We start from the raw sequence: 6,201 nt of genomic DNA on the forward strand, positions 1-6,201 counted from the left end.
AAAAAAAAAAAAAAAAAAAAAGATTCCAGAGTCACTCAGAATACTGCTGGCATTGTAAACAAACAAATCCAGAGCAAAGCTCTTCCCCAACAAGTAATGTCCATGCATGTTGAGCGCTCAACAAGAGTTGAGGTGGCTTCTGAAACAGGTGAAGGAAAACAGTATGAGAAAAAGAAGTCATGCATAAGAAGAGTCTGCCTGGGCTTACCCTAAACTCCAGTCTTACCCTCCCCAGAAGTGCGCTGTGAGAAACAAGGACAGGAACCTGTGCTGCTGGAACCTAGTCCCTATGAATCTGAGGCTTAATAAATGTTCACAAAGAAGTATAAGACCCAGACTGTGAGTGGAAAAAAGGAATTAACTGATTTTTGACAATCGTGCCATCGGATAAGGACAAGCTTTTCAAACAAATATTACTGTCATGATTTTGACATCCAGGCAAGGGGTGGTACAGCCCGGTGTGCAGCTGCTGGTACAGGTGTTTAATCCCAGCAGTCCTGACACAGAGGCAGGCGGAACTCTGGGAGACAAGTCTGCTCTATATAGGGAGTTCTGGGCTAGCCAGTGCTTCACAGGAAGATTCTATTTAAGAAGGGGGTGGGGGGAGGAGGGAAGGAGGAAGGTAGGGAGAGAGAAAGAGGAAAAGAGGAGGAGAGGGAGAGAGACTGAGATAGAGACAGAGACACTGAGACACAGAGAGAGACAGCAAGACAGAAATTCATCATCCAAATGTAAAATGTTCATATTCAAACTTAAATATCACATTTTTCTTCTAAGTCTTCTTTCTAAATATTCCCAATCCGGGAGAGAGCCACTGTCACCCACTCATTTCCTCAAGACAAACTGGATGCCATCTCTGACTCATTTTCTCTCTTGCAGTTCTTAAATTCAGTTACAGGTGGCCAGGCCTCTTTCAGCTCCGCCTCTCTCACCCTTGACCTAGTTCCACCCTTTTTCCTGGAATCTCCTTTCCTGTTTTCAATCTACCCAAAGCAACCCCTGAGAAGTATGACCAGGAGTATAGGAGGACGTTGTTTGTTCAGCCAACATTTGTAAAACTGGTGTATTCTCAAGATTAGTTAACACAGCAAGTTGGATTTTATGTTTATCATGAAAGAATGTGGTTACATTTATCTTGTCCAAAGGAGACCCAAAAATTGTTGAGAGAGCACAAGTAAAAGGGATGAATTTTTATTCCACCAGGTGCCCCTGGCCCAAAAGCAGATGCCACCCCAACTGGCCCTTGGCTCTGCTCTTGTCAGGATCTGCTTTGGCAAGTACAATCTTGCTTGACTCTCTCTTTGTGCAGAGACCTCTTTCTAAAAGGCAATTAAATTAAGATTACTTACTTCTAAAGCCAAAAGTCCTTCAGTAGTTTCCCAACACTGACTCCATTAAAAACCCAGCCCCTTTCCATACTATTCAAGAGACCCCTATCTGGGTTTCCTTAATATGCAGGGACCCCTATCTAGGTTTCTTTCTCAGCGCTTCCCACCCACATAATTTTCTACTCCAATTATTCCATATAATTGGGCCTCTGAGGATCTGCCAAGTTCTCTTAATTCCTTAATGCCCTGCTGATGCACTTCCTGCCTAAGGTTTTCTCCTTGGTTCAAGACCCTCCTAATCAAAGGGGTCTCCTAAGAGGATTCTTTTATTTGTTTGGTTGGTGTGTATCATTAGTTTAGATATCATCAGCTTATCATAAAAGGGAGGCATGGAAATCATTTACACGATGAAGCATTAGAACTTCCGAGGAATGGGATGCTTTATGGGACTTCAAAGACTGACTTAGTCACATGCTTTCCAACAATGGGCCTATCTCTGAAGAGCTAATCCTTGTTGCCTAGAAATTAATGTCTCTACACTAAAATACTTTGTATCCAACTTTCATACTCAGTGGTTGAATCCTTCCACCCTTCCTTTAGAGCCCAATCTCACAGTTTACAGTTGCTTACAACACTTTTCCTTGAGATTTCCCTGGAAGCATAATGCCACCTCTGGTTACAATTTCAGCTCCATTCTTCTTGACTGATACTCTGTCAACTTACAAAAGCAACTTTCTAGGAGCCTATTCCTCCTGTAACTCTAGCTGTAAGAGCTTAGATCCTTTGCTCTTGCCCCTGATGCAATGAAAGACCTCTTACCTAGATCTTTCCCCACATAGCAGCTGCCTGTCTAGAGGCAAATCATATACCACCTGGGAGCCTTGAGGGCCATGTGTTAGGGAAGAAGGATGGGTTGAGCCAAGATCTTGCTATGTAGTCCAGGGTTGGCCTTGAATTCTTGATCTGCTTCCCAAATATTGGGATTTCAAGCATGAACCATCATGCTAGATAATAATTATTTTAAAGATATTTTTAAGATATTGCAAAGGAAAGAACAAAGCAAAAATAGACAAACAGGAAGAAATCATAGAACGCAGAAGAAGAAAAGGCATACCAAAGAATACATTAAAAAAATCAGAAGTTGCTGGACTCTGCCTTCTAAAGCAGTACGGTCTCCTAGAGAATTAAGTGTGGAGTGGAGTGCTTTAATTCTTTCGGTGCTTTAAGATTTCTGAGCCAGTATTTAATGCTGGCTGGCTGTGGCAAGAATCTACAGAAAGACATGTAATCAGGATTCAAGCCAGGGGCAATCTGTAAAAGTAGATGAGGCTATTTGCTATTGGCTGTAATTGGAATCGTGTTTTCTTTTTCGAAGGCCATATTGGGAGAGGGCTAGCAGCCAAAACAGTATGTAAGGTCAAATTTATGCTTTAAACAAAGGTCTGTCCTTCTACAATAGGATGGCTGGTGGGTTGTGTCTAGCACATCCACAGTGACTGCAAGCCATGTCACCTAATGGCAAGCTATGCTCTGGTTCTATGATGCAGGAGTTTAAGGCAAAATTCTTTTTTGTTGTTGTTGTTTTTGTTTTTTGACAAGAATGAGACTTTAATCAGTTTTAAGTGGAGTTTATAACACTAAGAGATAAAGGGTTGTTAACAAACACAGTAACAAATGGACATCTGGTTGGTATGAGGCATTGTCCTGGACATGTCATATTTGTGTATCCTCAGTGCATAGCATTTACACACAGAGCCACTGCTGCACAGCACAAGAGTATCTGAAGAGGCGGAATCAGGGAAGGCTGGTTTACAGACTGGATTTTTTAGTATATATATATTATATGAAAACAGATCGAACTTTTGAACTGGCAGGTAGAAGGCAACTCTGCCGAGTGCTAGAGTATAAGCCCCCAGTTTAGTGCACAGATCCACCCCTTCCATCTGCATGCATGACACACTAACAGGATTTAAAGGTAAACGAGGTACTCTGTGGCAACCACAGCCATCGTTATGAACATATTGCACAAATTTTCTAAAACTAAACGTGTAACTGGTAACCTACTTTTATTTTTAAAGCTGAAACATTTGATACTGCCGGTAAACTCCACTTAAGTTTATAACCTCTGCCACAGCAAAGAATGGTGACCGCTATTTAGTTCAACTACCCTTTTACAATTATGGCAAAAATGTCCAAGAGGAATTACAGAGGACTTGAGATGTATGGGGCCCAACTGTAAGCCTGCTTAAAGGTGATGCCTTCAAGTCATTTCAGACACGTAAGCTGCTGCACATCCAAAAGTCTAAGAAAGCATTCCAGAAACATGGGAGAGATTACCTACAGAATGCATTTCAGGCTAATCGTGAATACTGTCATCAATAAAGTTTTAATTAGGACTCCTTTCAGTCATAGCAATTCTTGTCAAATTCTATGGGGATGGTAACTGAAATAGAGTATGTATAATACACACACACACACACACACACACACACACACATATATATATATAATGTAAGGCAGAATTCTTGTGCTCACTTTGACTCACATAATTAAAACTAAATGATTGCACTATATGCAACCCACTAGCTTTTATAATTATATCTCTCCTCCAAATATGTTGTATGTCCTTATTTCATACAAAATAACTCATTTTCATTTGTAGTCTTAAAATATGAAGATAGCTAATAAATTCACAAAACATAACTTTTGTGTCTTAGTTATAATTTCTATTGCTGTGATGAAAGACTGGTCAGAAACAAGTTGGGGAGGAAAGTGTTTATTTGAATTACACTTCCACATTACAGCCCATCACCGCAGAAAGTTAGGACAGGAACTCAAGCAACGCAGGAACCTGGCGGCAGGAGCTGATACTGAGGCCATGAAGGAATGCTGCTTACTGGCTTGCTCACCATGGCTTGCTCAGTCTGCTTTTTTATAGAACCCAGGACCACCAGCCTATGGATGGCACCATGCACAATAGGTTAGGCCCTCCTCTATCCATTACAAATTAGGAAAATGTTCTACAGGTTTGTTTACAGTCCCATCTTAAGGAAACAGCTTCTTAACTGAGTGTTTTAGGGTTTTACGGCTGTGAACAGACACCATGACCAAGACAACTCTTATAAGGACAACATCTAATTGGAGCTGGCTTATAGTTTAGAGATTCAGTCCACTATCATCAAGACAGGGAGCATGGCAGTGACCAAGCATGATGCAGGAGGAGCTGAGAGTTTTACATCTTGTTCTGAAGGCAAACAGAAGACTAGCTTCTGGGCAGCTACAATGAGGGACTTAAAGCCCACACCCATAATGCCATACTTCCTCTATCAAGGCTACACCTCCTAATAGTGCTATTGCCTGGGACAAACATAATCAGACCACCACACTGAGGTTCCCTCCTCTCAGATGACTCTAGCTTGTGTCAAGTTGACATAAAACTATCCAACACAATTGCAAAGGACCCAGCACCTCTGTTTTCAACAGGCAGCTTTAAATGATTTAAATAATATTCTAAATCACAGAACCACACCAATATTTACTGTACCTCTTTGGATCTATGCAGTTAAACTGGGGAGTCCCCTGTGATTCCAGAAACACCTTTAAAGTAATGGAAATTACAGTGTACTCTGGAGAGAATTGTGAGGATTTAATTAAAGTCAATTTGTCCTAGTTTCTGTAGTTTCTCAAGAATTAAGAAGGATAGTAAGTATAGCAAAATTGACATATTTTCAAAATATGACTGCTCTGCTATGATTTCAGAGTCTAATGAATATTGAGAAAAGACAATTTTTATCTCAAAAATTACATAGTAATTTATACTTGGGATACACAAGGGACTCTGCTGCGTTACTGAAATATGAGAGCAATAGGCAATTTCTGCCAGAGAGAAATCAGCAGCATCTCATCTCCCAAGACATGGCTCTATATGTGGTTTGACTTTGAAGTGTACACACAGGGTGTGTTAGTGCTGATGAGTGTTAAGCACACAATTTAAGGAGAAAATTACACCATTGTGAATCCATTTCCCAAATGATTAATAAGCATCAAAAGCTGCATTTAAATCGAAATCTAACTTAAAATACCAGGAGCCAAAAAATTAGGTTCCAATTATGCTGTCAGGCAGTGAAACAAACTCCATGAGAGTGGGGAAAGCCAGTTCCTATGCATGAAGTACTTAAGGGGTTGAATCAATTCTTTATCTTCCCATATATAGCCAGGAGAGTCTCTGTAACTTTGTTCCCAATTGTTGGCAGATCAATTACATTTTGAAAGTGAAACTAGGCTAGGGCTGAAGATGTAGCAAAGTTGTGATAATGTTTTGCCTAGCTCTGAAAAAGTCCTGGATTGGATCCCCAGCACTGCAGAAAGGCCCTGATGCTGTACAACCACAACTGCATAGCCAGCCTTTGGAAGCCGAGACAGAGGGAGAACCAGAAAGTTAAGGTCATCCTAGGTTACTGGTTACTTGTCAAATTTGAGGCCAACCTGGTGTACAGGAGACCCTGTCTCACAACTTAAGAGAGTAAGAAAATGTACTAAAATATTTTTTTAAATTGTCCCAACTTATGTGATGCTACTATTTCAGCACTCCTGGCTTTTCTAACAGTCATATCTCTGTCCACTCCCAGCCTTGAGCCATCTTTGTTAAGCTTTGGTTTGGTCAGTCCTCATCCTCTGATCTAGAACATGCAGGAAGAGAGAAGGAAATGGATTCTTTGTACTGCTTTATGTTTTCTCCATGGTTCCCCCCCTCCTCTTAGACATATTCTTTATTTACATTTCAAATTTTATGCCTTTTCCCCTTTTCCCCTCTGAAAAACCCCTATCCAACCCACCCCCACCTGCTCTTAATTGAACTAGAAGCACAACCTTT

Source organism: Mastomys coucha, unplaced genomic scaffold (genome assembly GCF_008632895.1).
Source record: "Mastomys coucha isolate ucsf_1 unplaced genomic scaffold, UCSF_Mcou_1 pScaffold16, whole genome shotgun sequence".
NCBI lineage: Eukaryota > Metazoa > Chordata > Mammalia > Rodentia > Muridae > Mastomys > Mastomys coucha.